Raw genomic sequence first — 17,191 nt, 5'->3', positions numbered from 1 at the left:
CTGAAGTGCCAGAATACAGCATGGAAGATGTTTCTGAAATAATTGAACAAGTTGGCCTGGAAATGAAACAAGTATAGCCAGTGGTTCAATTTGGCTCATTTCCTCCAGTGTCAGTGAATATGGTACATATACTACGACAGGAGTTCCAGACTGAAGATGAAAACCAAGAAGGTGAGGAGATTGACCCTATTCCAGTTTCTAGGGAAGATTCACAGGTTAGTATGGTTCAAGATGAATCCGAAGTGGCCACACCAATGGAAACTGGGGACGAGAGTGAGGAAGATGTGAGTATTAATCTCTCATATCCTTTTGAGTATCCTACAACATCTATGACACAACATGTCAAGCCCTTGTATATCAAGGCTTTTTTCGATGGGATACATATGAATAGGGTATTGGTGGATAATGGAGCAGTGGTTAACCTACTTCCGAAATCTTCTTTCAAAAAACTAGGGAAAATGAACCCCAAATTAATCACAACCAGCACAACCATTGCTGGTTTTGCTGGAGATAAACAGATGGCTTAGGGTATTTTGCCTATCAACCTGAGTGTAGGAACCAGAGATTGCATGACGGCATTCTTTGTTATTGATAGCAATGCTAAGTATAACGCTCCACTTGGTAGGGATTAGATTCACACCAACAAATGTGTGCCTTCATCTCTACATCAGAAGATAATGATGGCCTTATGCAATGGAGAGACAGAGGACATCAACGTAGACCCTCAACCTTTTGTTGCTCGTGCTGATTTTGTGGAGGCCAAGTTGTACACTGAAGGAGTAACACCACTCAGTATATTGAGAAAACCTGATGGTTCAGCCGAAGTGACGGTTGATGAGGAAATAGCACACCTGAAGCACTTGCTACAGGGGAGTGCTGATGAAGAATTCGTCATCAAAGATGATAATGATGTCTGGTTGTAGGCAAGAAGGTGAAACCCAAGAAGCCAGACCATTAGCTTTAGTTAAGCTCACAGCATTGAACTTAAAAGCAATAGTCCAAAAGGTTTAAAAACAAGAGAAGGAAGCCATGATAGGTGGTTGTAAGCATAAATAACAATAGGTTAGACTTTTGACCTTTGATAAATACTGTGTATTGGACATAGAAACAAAAGTCCAGGAAATACAGGAGGAAGAAGCCTTATGGACAGACTTTGTCTATGAGGAGGAGGGCAAAGATGTTGAATCAAAGAAACTGGGAGCAGAACAAAGTAAAGAAATTGCTTTGAAGACAGAAAAAATCAAAAAAGAAGCATTAGTGAGTTCTCAGATACAAGACCCCTTGGAAGAGGTTAATTTAGGGGAATGTTCTACACAGCAACCCACCTACATTAGTGTTTGGCCAAGTGCTCCTGTCAGGGACCAGTTGTTGATGGTTTTAAAGAGATATAAAGATTGTTTTGCATGGTCTTATAATGAACTGCCAGGATTGGATAGGTCATTAGTAGAACATAGGCTCCTTATGAAGCCTAATTTCAAGCCATACAAGCAAAAACTGAGAAGGATGATTCCTGAAGTGATTCAGAAGGTCAAGGAGGAAATTCTTGCGCTCCTTAAGGCAGGCTTTATTAGAACAACCAGATATGTTGAATGGCTATCCAATATTGTGCCTGTAGTTAAGAAGAATGGTAAAATGAGGGTATGCATCGATTTTAGAAACCTAGATTTAGCAACTCCAAAAGATGAGTACCCTATGCCCATAGTAGATTTATTGGTGGATAGTTTAGCAGGGCACAAGATTTTATCAATGATGGATGGGCACTCTGGTTATAACCAAATCTGCATTGCAGAAGAGGATATCCATAAGACAGCATTCAGATGTCCTGGGAACATTGGCATCTTCAAATGGATTAAGATGCCATTTGGCGTAAAGAATGTTGTGGCTACATATCAAAGGACTATGAACACTATCTTTCATGATCTCATTGGAGGATATTTAAAGTATTACATTGATGACATTGTAGTGAAGTCCTAACCCATGGAGGAACATTTGTTTCACTTGGAAGCATCTTTTTAAAGAATGAGAAAGTTCAAGTTAATGCTTAATCCTCTCAAATGTGCTTTTGGCGTATCAGCTGGAAACTTCTTGGGCTATGTAGTACAAAAGAAGGGAGTACGGATTGATCAAAATAAAGCCAAAGCTATCATTGAAGCCAAACCTCCGTTAAGTAAGAAAGAAGTACAAAAATTCCTTAGACAAGTTAATTTGCTTCAAAGATTTATTTCTAATACTGCAAGGAAAACTAAAATATTTTCTTCCTTATTAAGATTGAAAGATGAAGAGGAGTTTGTATGGACAGCAGAGCATCAAACTGCTTTCGAATGAATCAAAGCCTACTTAGCCAAGCCTTCAATACTAATGCCACCAAAGGGTGATAATCCCTTGAAGTTGTATATTGCTGCAGCAGAAGATTCACTGGGAGTTTTCTTAGCCCAGGATAATGAAGAAGGCAAAGAGCAAGCAGTTTATTACCTTAGTAGGTTCTTAAATTCTTGTGAATGTAAATATTCAGCTATAGAAAAGTTGTGCCTTGCATTGTATTTTGCTGTAATGAAACTAAGATACTATCTTTTCCTACAACTATCTTGGTAATTGTAACCACATATTTGGTTAAATATATATTGTCCAGACTTATGTTGAGAGGAAGAATTGGCAAATGGATACTAGCTTTATCAGAATTTCATCTAGAATATGTCCCCCAAAAGGCAGTAAAAGGACAAGTTTTAGCTAATTTCTTAGCAGATCATCCATGTCAGACATAAAGCCAAGAGATAATGGATCTTGGTATGGTTAATATTGAACCATGGCAAATGTGGTTTGATGGATCAAAAGCCAACGGTCTAACTGGAATTGGTATGGTGATTAAGTCACCACAGGGGGTAGAAACCACACATGGTTTCAGAGTGGATGAAATTATTTGTTCGAATAATCAAGCTGAATATGAAGCTTTAATAATGGGATTGGAAATACTTATTGGGTTACAAGTTCATGCAGTTGATATATTTGGGGATTCTCAATTGGTGGTTAACCAAGTGAAATGAGTTTTCAAATGTCAAAGTGCAAGTATGTTGCCATACTATGTTGTTGCATTACATTTTCTTTCTCAATTCCAGGTAGCAAATGTGACTTATGTCCCAAGATTCATGAATTACAAAGCCAATGATGTGGCTTAGAAAGCTTCGAATTTCAGGAGAAGGGATAACACTCAAATGAATATAAGTCAAACAACATATCAAAAAGTAATACCACCCTTAACCAAAAGGAATGTGGTGTTAGAAGTCAATCATAATGACTTACAAGAACAAGATTGAAGGTATCCAATAATGTGGTACGTAACTGGCCTATCTTCGAAAACCAACAAGAAAATCAAATTACAATCTATGCAATACATAATGTATGGTAATGCTCTTTACAGAAGGGAAGCAGATGGTTTATTATTGGAATGTTTAGGGCCAAAGGAGGCATTGACAGCCATGACTGAGGTTCATGAAGGCATCTATGGTGCTCATTTGCCTGGTCTGAAGATAAGATGGCTGCTTCGAAGACATTCCTACTATTGACCAACCATCCTTAAAGATTGCATAGAATATGCTAGAGATTACCAGACATGCTAAAAGCATGGAACGATAAGACATGTACCAATAACTGATCTACATGTGGTTGTGAAGCCTTGTCCGTTTAGAGGATGGGCTATGGATATGATAGGAAAAATGCATCCACCCTCTTCGAAGCATCATTGTTTCATCTTAGTGGCCACAAATTACTTCACTAAGTGGGTTGATGCTAAACCATATAAGGCTGTAGACCAGATTGAAGTTATTGGATTCATTAAAGATCTGATCCATAGATTTGGCATCCCACAGACCACAGCTGTTGATAATGGGACTGTATTTGATGGGAAGATGGTAAAGTCTTTTGTGGCAGAGTTTGGAATTACCCTTGTGTTGACACCCCATTTTTGACCGACCTTAAGACTGAGACGTCACTGACTGAACGCTCGGTGATATTGCATATTGTGCTCGTTCAGAAGTTTCAGAGTCCCGGCTGCAAGCCTTGCCTCTAGACTTCCGGACTTTTCGTGCCTTGCCTCGGTTTGCGAACTAGGCTCTGTTTTCTCTGTTCTCTTCCCAAAGGGAGGGAGTGGTTTCTTAGATCATCTCTCAGTGGCCATAGGCTACGTTTCGTGGTCATAGGCTATTTTTCCAGTTTGGAGCCCGGTTTCCGATTTTTCGGAGCTGACGGCCGTGTGACTCGGTTCGGGACCGCTTAACCACCTCCGTTTGCTCCGGTTTTTGGTATACATCTTATTTCGTCCCTTTTGAGGGACACTGGGGTCTGAGAGACCAACTTCGTGGTCAAACGCCACCTCCGGTGCTTAACAGCCCATTTTCGGGGCCCCAGGCCGCGCGTTTCGGTCCCCGAACCTCCGTTTTGCATCCGTTTTGGTTCATTTTTGGTGGAGACCTTATTTTCATGGTTAGGAAGCTTGTAGGAGGGTGGAAGGCTAGCAATTGTTCTAAAAAGTAGGCTTTATTTCTTCATCACTCTCTGACACCCGTTTTCCTCACTTGAAAGCCAATGTTGACGACCCCGGGGCCACTTTCTTGAACCCTAAACCCCATATTTGTGTTGTACACACCAGGGAGGCCACCAATATTTGGTGGCCGACCAGTAATTGTGCCTGACCCTTTTGACCCCCTCTAAAAAATGGTCTTTTCTCTCTCCTGGTTCACTTTTTCTGGGTTTCAATCACATAGTTGTGTTGTGCACACATGGGAGGCCACCTTTTTGAGGTGGCCGGCCAGTAATTGTGCTTGACCTTTTTGACCCTTGGTCGGCCGGCCATGGGAGGTGATCGGCCGGCCACCTGAACCCTCAAAACCAGGCTGGCCATGACCCCCTCACCTGGTTCCTTACAGATATGCACTCCTTTTCCCCCCAGATCCTGTATCCGATGGGGGCTCTTTTGGGGGGAAAATTTGAATTTGATTTCCCCCCCTTTCCTCCATTCCTTTGCCTATATAACCAGCACCCCCAGCTGCATTTTAGGAGGTTAGAAAAATTGGTTTGGAGCCTTTGCCTACAACTCTGGCTCTCTCTCTACTTCAACCCTCTAAACCCTAAAAGCCTTACACTATTTACCCTACACCTCATAGCACAAGGCCTCAATCCACCATTCCAGTAACTTGGGGCTGCTTTCCAGAGGTGAAGAGCTCCCAAAATTGGTCCAAGAGCTGCTGGTCCATTGGTCTACAAGGGTGAGTCCCATTTTCCCTCTTTTGTGCCTTATCTTGCTTTGCATCTAAGCTATACTTTCTAGCATTTTTGGGCTCCAACCCAAACTTTAAATAGTCATATTTTGTGCTCATCTCCATGTTTGATTAAGGATCTTTCTCTGTTTGAGGTCCCCTCCTCACCCTTTGTGTTTAAACTCTCTTTTAGGCCAATTTTTGCATAGTATTTTAGGCCTATTTGTGAGTTGTTTTGGACTTTTCCATAAACTGTAAGGGCTCTCCTCTGTTTGAGGCCTCCTGCTATCACTTATTTCTTTATCTCTCTTTTAGGCCAATTTTTGCATAGTATTTTAGGCCTATTTGTGAGCTGTTTTGGACCTTTCAATAAACTGTGAAATATCTTGTTTTAAGCCCCTCTTCAACATTGTTGAAGGGATCTCCTCTGTTTGAGAACAGAAGTTGCCACTTGTCTCTTTACCCCTCTTTTAGGCCTTTTCTTGCATGATAGTTTGGCCTTATTTGTGATTATTTTCGTGGCTTAATGTAAACTGGAAAGTGCCCTGTTTTGATCCCCTCTTCAACTTTGTTGAAGGGATCTTTGCCATTTGGGGCCAGCTGCTGTCCCTTTGTGCTTAATCTCTATTTTGGGGCCATTTTTGCATGATAGGTTAGCCCTATTTGCATTTATTTTTAGGACTTGTTATAAACTAGAAATATGCATGTTTTGGGACTGTCTTGCATTTGTCTTCATGCTTCATGATCAAATAATGCATGCTTTGTATAGCTGTAAGTCATTCCATGTGCCTAGTTTCAAATTTCGGGTTTCATCTCGTGCATCGGATGCCATATTGCCATGTTTTGGGGCTGTTTAGCATCATATTTTAGTGCTGAAATTTGCATGTTCGCATACCATATTCCATGCCTTGCCATGCTTTGGTAGAATGGCATTTGTTGCCTTAGGCTCGGTCCTCAGTTTGCGTGCATGCGTGCATGTATTTCAAGAGTCTCGTTTTTCATCTAACGGCTACTGATGTGAGTGTGGCTGAGGTCCACTCATGTTGGTGTAAGTCCATTATGCATTGTGTATGCCATTTCGATTCATAGCATTGCGTATGCTAGGTTGTATGTTAGAGCATTGTGTATGCCTTGTTACATCGTGCATTGTGTATGCCATCTCATAGCATTGTGCATGCTAGGTTGTATATTAGTTGCATTCATGCATGTCATGCATATTGCATTGTGCTTGGGATAGGAGTTAGCCCGAGCACGGGAAACGAGGAACGTTTCGTACTTCGAGTGACGGAACGTGTCTCAATTCCCAGTCACCGACACTCCGGATTATCCATGATGGAGTTTAGGTCTTGTTGTGTTTATATGTGCATTCAATTCATATTGAGTCGTGCAATTCGACTCCTCGGCCATCATGCATCGATATGCGTGATTGGTGGCATGAGGATCGAGGACTACACTCCCCGAAGAGTAGTCATGCATACATATGTGAACATACTTTGCCATGCCCCTTTGTTGCTCTCTGTTGCAGCAAATCAGAAATCGGCAGCCTTCCGGAGCTTGGCATGCATTCCAAGAACAATTGCACACAGAGGCAAACCGGGGCATCACAAGAGATTTTCCGACAAAGGCAACCGGAGCATGCATCATTCTTCATCCGAAGCAGATTTGAGGCAGTCCCTGGCTTGCTTGCCAATTTATTGCTTTCCTAATTTAATTTGTTAATTAATTAGGGTTTTGTACATATTTGGACTGTAATTATTCATTTGGGACTGTATATTATTCATTCAGACCCTCTGCGCGAGGGCAATGTTGTAATAACTGTGCGTGTGTGTGATGTATGTCTTCCAACCCCACGTCTTTCTCCCTTTTATTTACCCGCTTATGATGGTTAGATTAGGGCATGTTTCAATTAGCATACAGTATGATAGCATGTTTGCATTCATTTCATCTGTCTTGCATGCACTGGGCTCGGCGCATCATACTAACTGCATTTGTATTTCAATTCCAAGTTGAATACATGTTAGCTGTAGCATTTCATATGCCATGTCTAGAATAGCCGAGCCTGCTATAGTTGCACTTTTGCATGTGTTGCATTAGGCATTTCTGTATAATTAGGATCATGCATGGATTTCTAATTAGCTTCGGTTTTGGCTTGGAGTACTCGGTAAGTTTTATGCTTTAGCATCCTTGCATGCGTGTGAGTGACTGCCATGATAGCATGCTTACCATGAGGCTAATTGCTTATGTGATATATCTGCCTGAATGCCTGTGGGTGAAGGTTGGGTTATTTGGATTGGAACAATTCATCAAATGTGTGTTTTAAGCCCACTAGATAGTGGCAAAATCATGTTTTCTAAGCCCACCTGAGGGTGGCAAATCCACGTCTTAGCCTACTTGCGGGTAGCACCATCAAACCATTTTCAAACAAACAAACATGAAATGTTTTGTTCCAATTCAAGCGATCCAGTCTATACTTGTATGTTGTGCACATCACATAGTAAATCTAGGCTACTAACCGGAATAAGAACACATAATGTTTCCAAAAAATAGAAATCATGGTTAGTAAAGGCCGATCTTTGATCGGGCGAGCGGGGGTGCCCACGAAATGACCTTCCCCAATCGTACCCAAGTTCCCGAGCCGAGGCAACTTTGGTGATGACGGACACGTGGCCTTAGGCAACGAGTCAGGGTTTCCTAAATTTCCCAAAAATAAAATATTTAGGTGGCGACTCTGTATCTGGCAAAGCAGTCCATGTTTGGCACTTCTTTTAAAAAAATTTGTTTTCTCAAAACGATTTGCCGGATTTGGACTCTTTGGTTCAGATTAAGAACCGTGACAATTTGAGAGTCCGAGTTGTAGTGAGCCCAATATGAACAGAACGGGGGGAGGACTCATCCCTCCCGGGGCGTTCGGGGACATCTACAGTTTTTGGCGACTCTGCTGGGGATCTAGAGAACTTGACTCGAACTCATGATATCTGTTTTTTACTACACTTGTGTGTTTCTTTGCATTGCTTGTGCATTGGTGCACCTAGGACACCGTGTTTGCCATCTGCTATTCCTGAACGATTTGCCGGAGGCTTGTCTTGTCAAGGCATGACCATAAAACTGACCGGTTATGGGTTCTACCAGTATGGGAACACAAACCCCGGTTTTACCGGGGCACCCTTTTTGACCATTCGACCTAGTGCATATTCGGATCCATAGTGACCATTTCAAACTAGGACAGGTTGCTTACCCGTTTATAGGTTGTTTGAAACCGCTGCATACGTAGTGAAACCCTAGCTCCTGACAAAATAGGAGAAGGAAAACCCTACCCCAACATAGGGGTGTTTTGGCTCTCGCTTATCTGTTATGTGCTATCAGAGTGTGTCTCTACAGGGGTTGCATGTATCAGCTTGCGAGTTTGGGGCATCAGGCTTGCGGGCATCAAGCTGTGTTTGAGAATCAGTTATCTGCGGGTATCAAATTCAGTCTTTGGAGACAGTGATTCAGGGATAATGATCAGTGATTGAGGACAACGTGTATTCAGCTTATCGCCCATGTGTTGTTATGCCCAGCTGTGTGTTGTGTATTTACTTTAAGCTGTTATGTTGTCCGTTTATCTGTTTATTTATTTCCTTATTGCTTTATTTACCTTTTTACCAGGGCAGTTTTAGCACAATTGTTTCCGACCCAGTAGATATTCCCCAAGCACTCTGGACAAGAGGTCGCCGGCTCAATCGATCCGAGGATCTGGTTGACGGACAGCCAGTGTTTCATTCTCTACCCCCAGTTGTCAGAAGAAGGCCAAGAAAACGCAGTGTGTCTGAGCAAAGGTTATCGTGTTGTGAATTGACTGAGCGGTGTGCTAAGTCAATAAATCAAATATTGTGTTATGGACTGCGTGTTTAGATTGAGCAGTGTGCTAAAAAGTATATCGCGTTATGGACTGCGTGTTCAGATTGAGCAGTGTGCTAAGTCAATAAATCGAATACTGTGTTATGGACTGCATGTTCAGATTGAGCAGTGTGCTAAAAAGTATATCACGTTATGAACTGCGTGTTCAGATTGAGCGGTGTGCTAAGCTAATAAATTGAATACTGTGTTATGGACTCCGTGTTCAGATTGAGCAATGTGCCATAAAGTATATCGTGTTATGGACTGCATGTTTAGATTGAGCGGTGTGCTAAGTCAATAAACCGAATACTGTGTTATGGACTGCGTGTTCAGATTGAGCAGTGTGTTATGTTATAAAAAGTATATCGCGTTATGAACTGTGTGTTCAGATTGGGCGGTGTGCTATGTTATGAAAATAATCCGAATACTGTGTTATGAACTGCGTGTTCAGATTGAGCAGTGTGCTATGTTATGAAAGAGTGTATCGCGTTATGAATTGCGTGTTCAGATTGAGCGGTGTGCTGTCTTCAGACTAAACAGAATGCTGTGTTATGAACCGTGTGTTCAGATTATGCAGTGTTATGAGCTGTGTGCCCAAATGAGTTGTGTGCCCAAAAGAGCTGTGTGCAAAGTGAACAAGGTTTTGTGTTAAGAGCTGTGTGCCAAATGAGCAAAGCGTTATGATGAGAGCTGTGTGCCAAATGAATTAGATGTTGTGAGCAGAAGTACTGTGTATGTGAATGTGTTCAGAACGAGCAGATAAAGTACATCGCAGAAAACTAAAGTAAAGTATGCACTTCATGTGCATGATGAGATAGATGGGACTTAGGCTCCCATAACAGCAAGTCTGGGGGCGCCCGTCGCGCGAAGTCTGTGAAATGGTGGAAGGTACTCGGAAGAAGGATATGCTCCTGCGGGTCATACTCCTCCGGGTCGAACGGTCGTATCCTCGGAGGCAACGGTATGATGTCGGGTTCATCCTCTGCATATGAAGAACCCCCACCATATGGAATATCGTCAGCATTTTGAAGAAATATGCAAAAATGAGCGAAATGGGCCAAAATTACGAAAATTCAACAAAAGTCAACTCTCGGGAAGAGAAAAAGTCAACAAAAGTCAACGCCTGAGAAAAGGTGCCAAAGTTCGAGACAAACTTACCTCAAGTGGTGGAAATGGAGAAAGAAGCTCTGAAAACAAATTCTAATCGGTTCAAAACGAAGAGAATCGAAAGTTTTAGCAAAACAACTTCATGTGGGGCATTGGAAAACGAGTATAAAGTGCAGATCTGAGAGAGAAAAGGGTCTAGGGAGCAAGAGAAGTTGATTTCGGCCTTGGAGGTGTGAGCAAAACTGATTTGGATAAGTATACTTAAAGAACCGATGCTAAAAGACCAAACTGCCCCGAAATTTGGTTAACTGGTCGGCCAACCAGTTTTTCTGGTCGGCCGACCACTTTGGTTGGCAACAACTGGTCGGCCACTGATGTAATTGGTCGGCCATCCTCCTGGGTGATCCTCAGGGCTCTATTGATCTCCCTGTGTATTTTGGTGGTGATTGGAGTCCTTTGTTCTCGAGAAATTGCAAGAAAAGTACACTTTTTGGGGCGAAATTGTCCTCGCAAGAACTTCAATTCAAGTCTTCAATGCATGGCTCATTGTCACTTATCAAAAAGTGAGGTGTATCCTTTTTAACTCTGTTGTGACCCCTCCGAGAGGTAAATCGGAGGTTCCGATTAATTTGCTCGCATTAAGGTTTATGTTTTTTAACCGGCATTTTATCTCAAGGCATGCTATCAAAGTTATACCACTTTCGCATTGTTATGCACGCTTTTCTCTCTTGCATATGTTATGCACACCACTCGTTGCTTTGTTATGCATTCACTACTTGTGTCGTCACGCTTGTTTTACGTATTTTTCTATGCGTACTTCCGTTGCATTGTTATGCACCCGCACTTTTCACCTGCATTGTTATGCATTTTTCACTTGTGTTGTCGCGTATATTTCATCTGTTTGCTATGCACTCTTTTGGTTGCATTGTTGTGCACCCCTTTTCGCATTGTTATGCGTCACACTTAGGTTGCATTGTCGTGCACCCCTTCCGCATTGTTATGCATCACACTTAGGTTGCATTGTCGTGCACCCCTTCCGCATTGTTATGCGTCACACTTAGGTTGCATTGTTATGCACCCCTTCCACTTGCATTGTCATGCATTTTTCACTTGCATTGCTATGCATGTTTCTAACGATATTGTACCCGTTGAGTTTTTTTCTTTTGCAAGCACGATATTATATGTACGGTTCCTTTGAAGCTAGCGTGACCAGATGAACCAGAGGGTATTGTATATTCTCCGCGTGAAACGTAGCGAGAATTGTATAATTCTCTTACATCCTTTCTGCATGTAATGTAGTTTGATTTGTATTCGCTTGCTTAAATTGTGGCATTTATTGTTTATATTTGCTTCATTACAGCTTTCTTTACATGATCATAAGTTATGTTCAGCTTTGTGCATGTCCTTTGCATCTTGCCCCAGCCTGCCGGCGCATCCCTTTGTTATCTTGCCTGTTTGTCTAAGTCTTCGGCCTTATCAAAATGGTCGTCTCTGGGCTTTGACACTCACTCCCGTCACTTATGACTTCCGAGTTCTGTCAAAGAGGGACAACTGTAGACACCCCATTTTTGACAGACCTTAAGACTCAGACGTCATCGATTAAGCGCTTGGTGATAGTGCATGTTGTGCTCGTTTCGAGGTTTCAGAGTTTTGGCCGAGTGCCTTGCCTATGGGCCTCTAAACTCTTTGTGCTTCGGCTCGGTTTGCGAACCAAGTTTGGTTTTCCTTGCCTGAGGGAGGGAGAGGTCTTATAGACCACTCTTTAGTGGTCGTAGACCACTTTTTGTGGTTGTGATATCCCAGTCCCGCAATATGTTAATTGGTCCTTAATATGAGTATGGTTATGTGCTCAACATGATTTTGTGTGCCATTATGTGAAAATATATGATTTTGAATTTCTATCTGTTCACCGTAGGAATATCTGTTTGATTATATGCTTTGAGAATTAAATTGAAGGCCCTATCGGCCACCGAAACCAATATTGATTACGCCATTGTGATTAGTGTAATTTTTAGACCCTACGGTGAAATTTAATTGGAAATTAATTCGGATCAGATTAAATTGATTTAATTAGTGAATTAGTGCTCTATTATTTTATATTAAAATAATATAACAAGAGGGGCTTTTATATGAGCACTACACACTCAATTTCTCTTCTTTAGCTTGACTTGGGTGATTATAAACTATAAGGAAAAGGAGACGGTCGGCTAGAGAGAGAGAGGGTGAAGGAAATTGGAGTTTTGGCCTCAAAGATTGGTGATCTTGAAGGCACACTCAAGAATTTACCGTAAATTGTAAGGATTAAACTCCTGGGTGAGTAATCACCCCTTGGTTCATAAGTTTGAACTTGTGATTTTGTGTATTCAAGCTAGTTGGGTGATCAAGAGTAAGAGTTAACATGATTTGAGTTGGTTTTGTTGATTTGGTAGTCTATATGCACATACATGTGAAGAATTGTTTTGAAATTGCATGTTTGAGCACAAAATGTATAATCCACGGGATATTTTAATTAAAGCTCTTATTTTGACCTTCTCTTCATCCTCTAAGTTGACATTGAGAGTAATTTGCCACATGCATGTACAATTCACAAGGGTGTAAGTGTTGAATGCATGAAATTATTATGTTGGTAATGAATTTGGTGTAAATTGGGACATGCATGTGATTAATTTGTGAAATTGAGCTTCATAATGTTATGATTTGGTGTTTATACCATGTTAGTACATGTATATGTGATGTTTGATCCAAAAGCATGCATCTTGAACCTTTGAATGTCGAATTGAAGCTCAAGAACATGTTCTAGATTTTTCAGAATTTTGATTCTCGCTCGAGCGGGGAAACCGCCGCTCGAGCGTAAAATTCATGTTCCCAGTATTTTCTGCAGACATGGTGTCTGCTAAAGCGGGGAAGTACGCGCTCGAGCGGGGAGCCATGTAGAGAGGCCTTCCGCTCGAGGTCCAGAGTTCGCAATCGAGCGTAAATTTGACATATCTAGTACTTTTGCAGGCCTCAAGGGTCCGCTCGAGCGGGGAAGTCCACGCTCGAGCGGGAACCCTGTTTTCTGAAATTTTGAAAAGACGTTTTGTGTTTCATTTTCTGTTCTCTTTCACTTCCAAGTAATCTTAGGCATGTATCGAGCATTGTAATTGAGTTAAAGAGATAAGAATGAAGCCTAAAGAGGAAAATGTGAATTTAGAACGGATCAAATTGTTTGTGACCCGTTTGTGTTCATGGAATGTGTAGGGTCGAGCTCCAGGGCAAACCAACCAACCAATCACTGTGAGTAATATCTTAACAGAGATATCTGAAATATGTTGTTGTCCAATTGCTCACTTTTATGTAAGTTCTATAAGTTCATTGATTCGATTGGTGGACAATGTTTGCTATACCAAATGAGTGGGCCAGAGGCCAATCTGATCTGAATAATAGAATGAATGGGCCAGAGGCCGTTTTGACATGAATGAATGGGCCATGGGCCAGAGGCCATTTTGGAATGAATGGATGGGCCAGAGGCCGTTTTGACATGAATGGATGAGCCAGAGGCCGTTTTGACATGAATGGATGGGCCAGAGGCTGTTTTGACATGACTGAATGGGCCGGAGGCCGTTTTGACATGAATGAATGGGCTAGAGGCCGTTTCAACATGAATGAATGAATGGGCCAAAGGCCGTTTTGACACAAATGAAAGTTTGAATGGGCCAAAGGCCAGTTTGTTTGGAACCGCAGTCACTTAACCTAAATTGTGTATATATCTTAAATAGAAATATGAATTGGGCCTAAGGCCATATAAACATGTTGTTCTACATATCGTCTGTATAGTTTCTTTAATTGATATTATTCACTGGGCTTTCGCTCACGCTCATTCATGTGTTTGTAGGTGAGCCAAGAGAAATCCAAACCCAGTCCCAGTGAAGTCTATGTGGAACAACAAAGGTTTTGGGAGAGTCAGCCCTTGTGTCTCACGCACGAGACCCGTCTTCGCCCTTTTGTTATTGAATTATATTCTGTCATGTTGGCGAAGACTTTGCATTTATTGTATATAGTCGTGATGGGTTGAGTTAGACTTATTTGATCCTGTATGTATAGAACCTTATGTAGTACATATTTTGTTGTGAGTTATTAATATGCATGTGTACGGTTTGTTATGATGTGCCATGTAAGCACAACTCTATGGACAAAGTTTTAAATTGCTTCCCTTTGGCCCCCATTAACTCTGTTAAAATACGTTTGGTTTGGTTCAAGACCGTAGGTAATCTCTTGATTACTAGCCGGTTATGTCCTTAACCCACGGGGGCGAGTTCGGGTCATGACAGAGTGGTATCAGAGCACGAGTTAATAACTCACACACTTGTCCGAAAGAGCAATAAGCGTCTAGAAAAGATCTAGGATGCATTCATATGATAAGTGTGAAATTGAAAGCATCGAGAATATGCCTAACTATTTTGATATGAGCGATTATGTGCAATAAGTTTGTGAATTGCTTGCATTGTAATTGTTTGAATATGTGTGCTTCCTAGTATATGCATACTTGTGTACCTTTTTGTATAAAGTATAATGCAAGTTTAATCAGATGGTGAGAACAAGAGGTGATGAGATAGAGGAGTCCTCTACTGCCAGAATAGACCGAATGGAAAGACTAATACAGGAAATGGCAGAAGCTTTAAGGCAGCAACAGAAGTGGCAACAGCAGTGACAGCAACCACATCTGCCACCTCCACCTCCGGCACCACCCGTGCCAGATAATCAGAATGCTGATCGGATAATAGCTGTCACCAAAGAATTCAAAAAGATGAAACCACCATAGTTCCATGGTGGATTAGATCCATTGAAAGCCGAGGCATGGGTTCTCGGCGTTGAGAAATTGTTTGAAGTGTTCCCTTGCTCAGAGACACAGAAAGTGCTTCTAGCCACTTTTATGCTAGAAGACGAGGCAAGAAGATGGTGGATGTTAATGCGAGAAAATCACAAGGATGTTGATTGGGTGAAATTTTTGGAAATTTTCTATGACAAGTACTTCCCGCAGTGTGTTCGGGATAGGAAAGTAGCAGAGTTCATGGAACTTAAGCAAGACAGTATGGCTGTAGCTGTGTATGAGGCCAAATTCACTGAATTGGCCAGGTTTGCACCACACGTGACTGATACGGACTATAAGAAGGTGAGGCATTTTGAAGGTGGGCTTCAAAGCGACATTTTAGAAAGGGTGACTATTTTGAAGCTAGAAACCTACATTGGGGTGCTAGACAAGGCCATCATATCAGAGGCTAACATAGCTAGACAGGCTAAGCCACCGACAGAATGGAAAGGCAACAAAAGGCAAGGCTTCTTTTCAAGGAAGAAATTTCTGAAAAAGCAAAACACGGGCTCCTCAAATACTTCGAATTCTTCCCGAGACACAGCTCTCATGTGCAACATTTGTAGCAAAAGGCACCGTGGAGTTTGTTACCGTGCATCAGGTGCCTGTTTCAAATGTGGGAAACAAGGGCATATGGCCCGAGATTGTAATCAGAATGGTGAAAAGATAGCTGCTAGTTCCACTACATCGATCCCAAAGCCAGGAAATACTTTGAGATCTGCTACCACCGGGGATACCGTGAGACAGGGAAGAGTTTTTGCGCCTGTTCCGGGCGATACACGGAATGCCAACGTAGTTGTCTCAGGTACTATTTTCTATATGTAATCATGATGCTTTTGTGTTAATTGACTCCAGATCCACACACTCTTTTGTGACATATGCATTTGCATCTAGACTGAATAGACCCTTAGAATTACTACCATATCTGCTATATGTGTCTACTCCATCCGGGGAATCTGTATTGTGTGAATCTATATACCATTTTTGTGATATGCGTGTTGAGGATGCTATCCTATATGTGGATTTGTTGCCCTTGAATTTTAGACATTTTGATGTAATTTTGGGCATGGATTGGTTGACCAAATATTGTGCCACCATTGATTTGTGTGACAAAACGGGTTGTGTTTAAACCACCAGAATAGAAAGAGATTGTGTTTGTGGGTAATGGGTAGTGCCTCCACCTTATTTGATATCTGCAATGAAAGCATGTAAACTGATCAGGAAAGGGTGCCAGGGTTACTTGTGCTATGTGTTGTCTGAACAATCTGTGAATGTTGAACTGAATGATATCCCTATTGTTAGAGAATTTCTAGATGTGTTCCCAAATGAATTACCAGGGGATTAATAGATAGGGAAATAGAGTTTACTATTGAAACTATGCTAGGCACCTAGCCCATTTCTAAAACTCCTTACAGAATGGCTACTGCCAAAATGAAAGAATTGAAAGAACAGTTGCAAGACCTGCTTGACAAGGGGTTTATTCGACCTAGCACTTCGCCTTGGGGTGCACCAGTATTGTTTGTGAAAAAGAAGGATGGAACTTTGCGTTTGTGCATCGATTATCGGGAATTGTACAAGGTAACAATAAAGAACAAATATCCCCTACCCCGTATTGATGACTTATTTGACCAGTTGCAGGGATCACAGGTGTTTTCTAAGATTGATTTGAGATCCGAGTATCATCAGCTGAAAGTTAAGGCAAAGGATGTTGAGAAAACCGCATTAAGAACGAGGTATGGACATTTGAGTTTCTTGTTATGCCATTTGGAGTGACTAATGTTCCAGCAACATTTATGGACTTATTGAACCGAATTTTTAAAACCTACCTTGACAAATTCGTTGTGGTTTTTATCGATGACATTTTTATATATTCTAAAGATAGACTTGAACATGAACATCATTTGAGAACTGTCCTACAAATACTTCGGGAAAGAAAATTATTTGCTAAACTAAAGAAATGTGAGTTTTGGTTGGATGAAGTTGTTTTCTTAGGGCATGTAATCAACAAGGAAGGAATTTCAGTGGACCCGCAGAAAATAGAGGCGATTGTGAGTTGGCCTACACCGACCAATGTGACAGAAGTCTGTAGTTTCATGGGCTTAGCTGGGGT

This window comes from Camellia sinensis, chromosome 1, assembly GCF_055761805.1.
Source record: "Camellia sinensis isolate YWXY chromosome 1, ASM5576180v1, whole genome shotgun sequence".
NCBI classification, from domain to species: domain Eukaryota; kingdom Viridiplantae; phylum Streptophyta; class Magnoliopsida; order Ericales; family Theaceae; genus Camellia; species Camellia sinensis.
Note: the sequence above shows the minus strand (reverse complement) of the source record.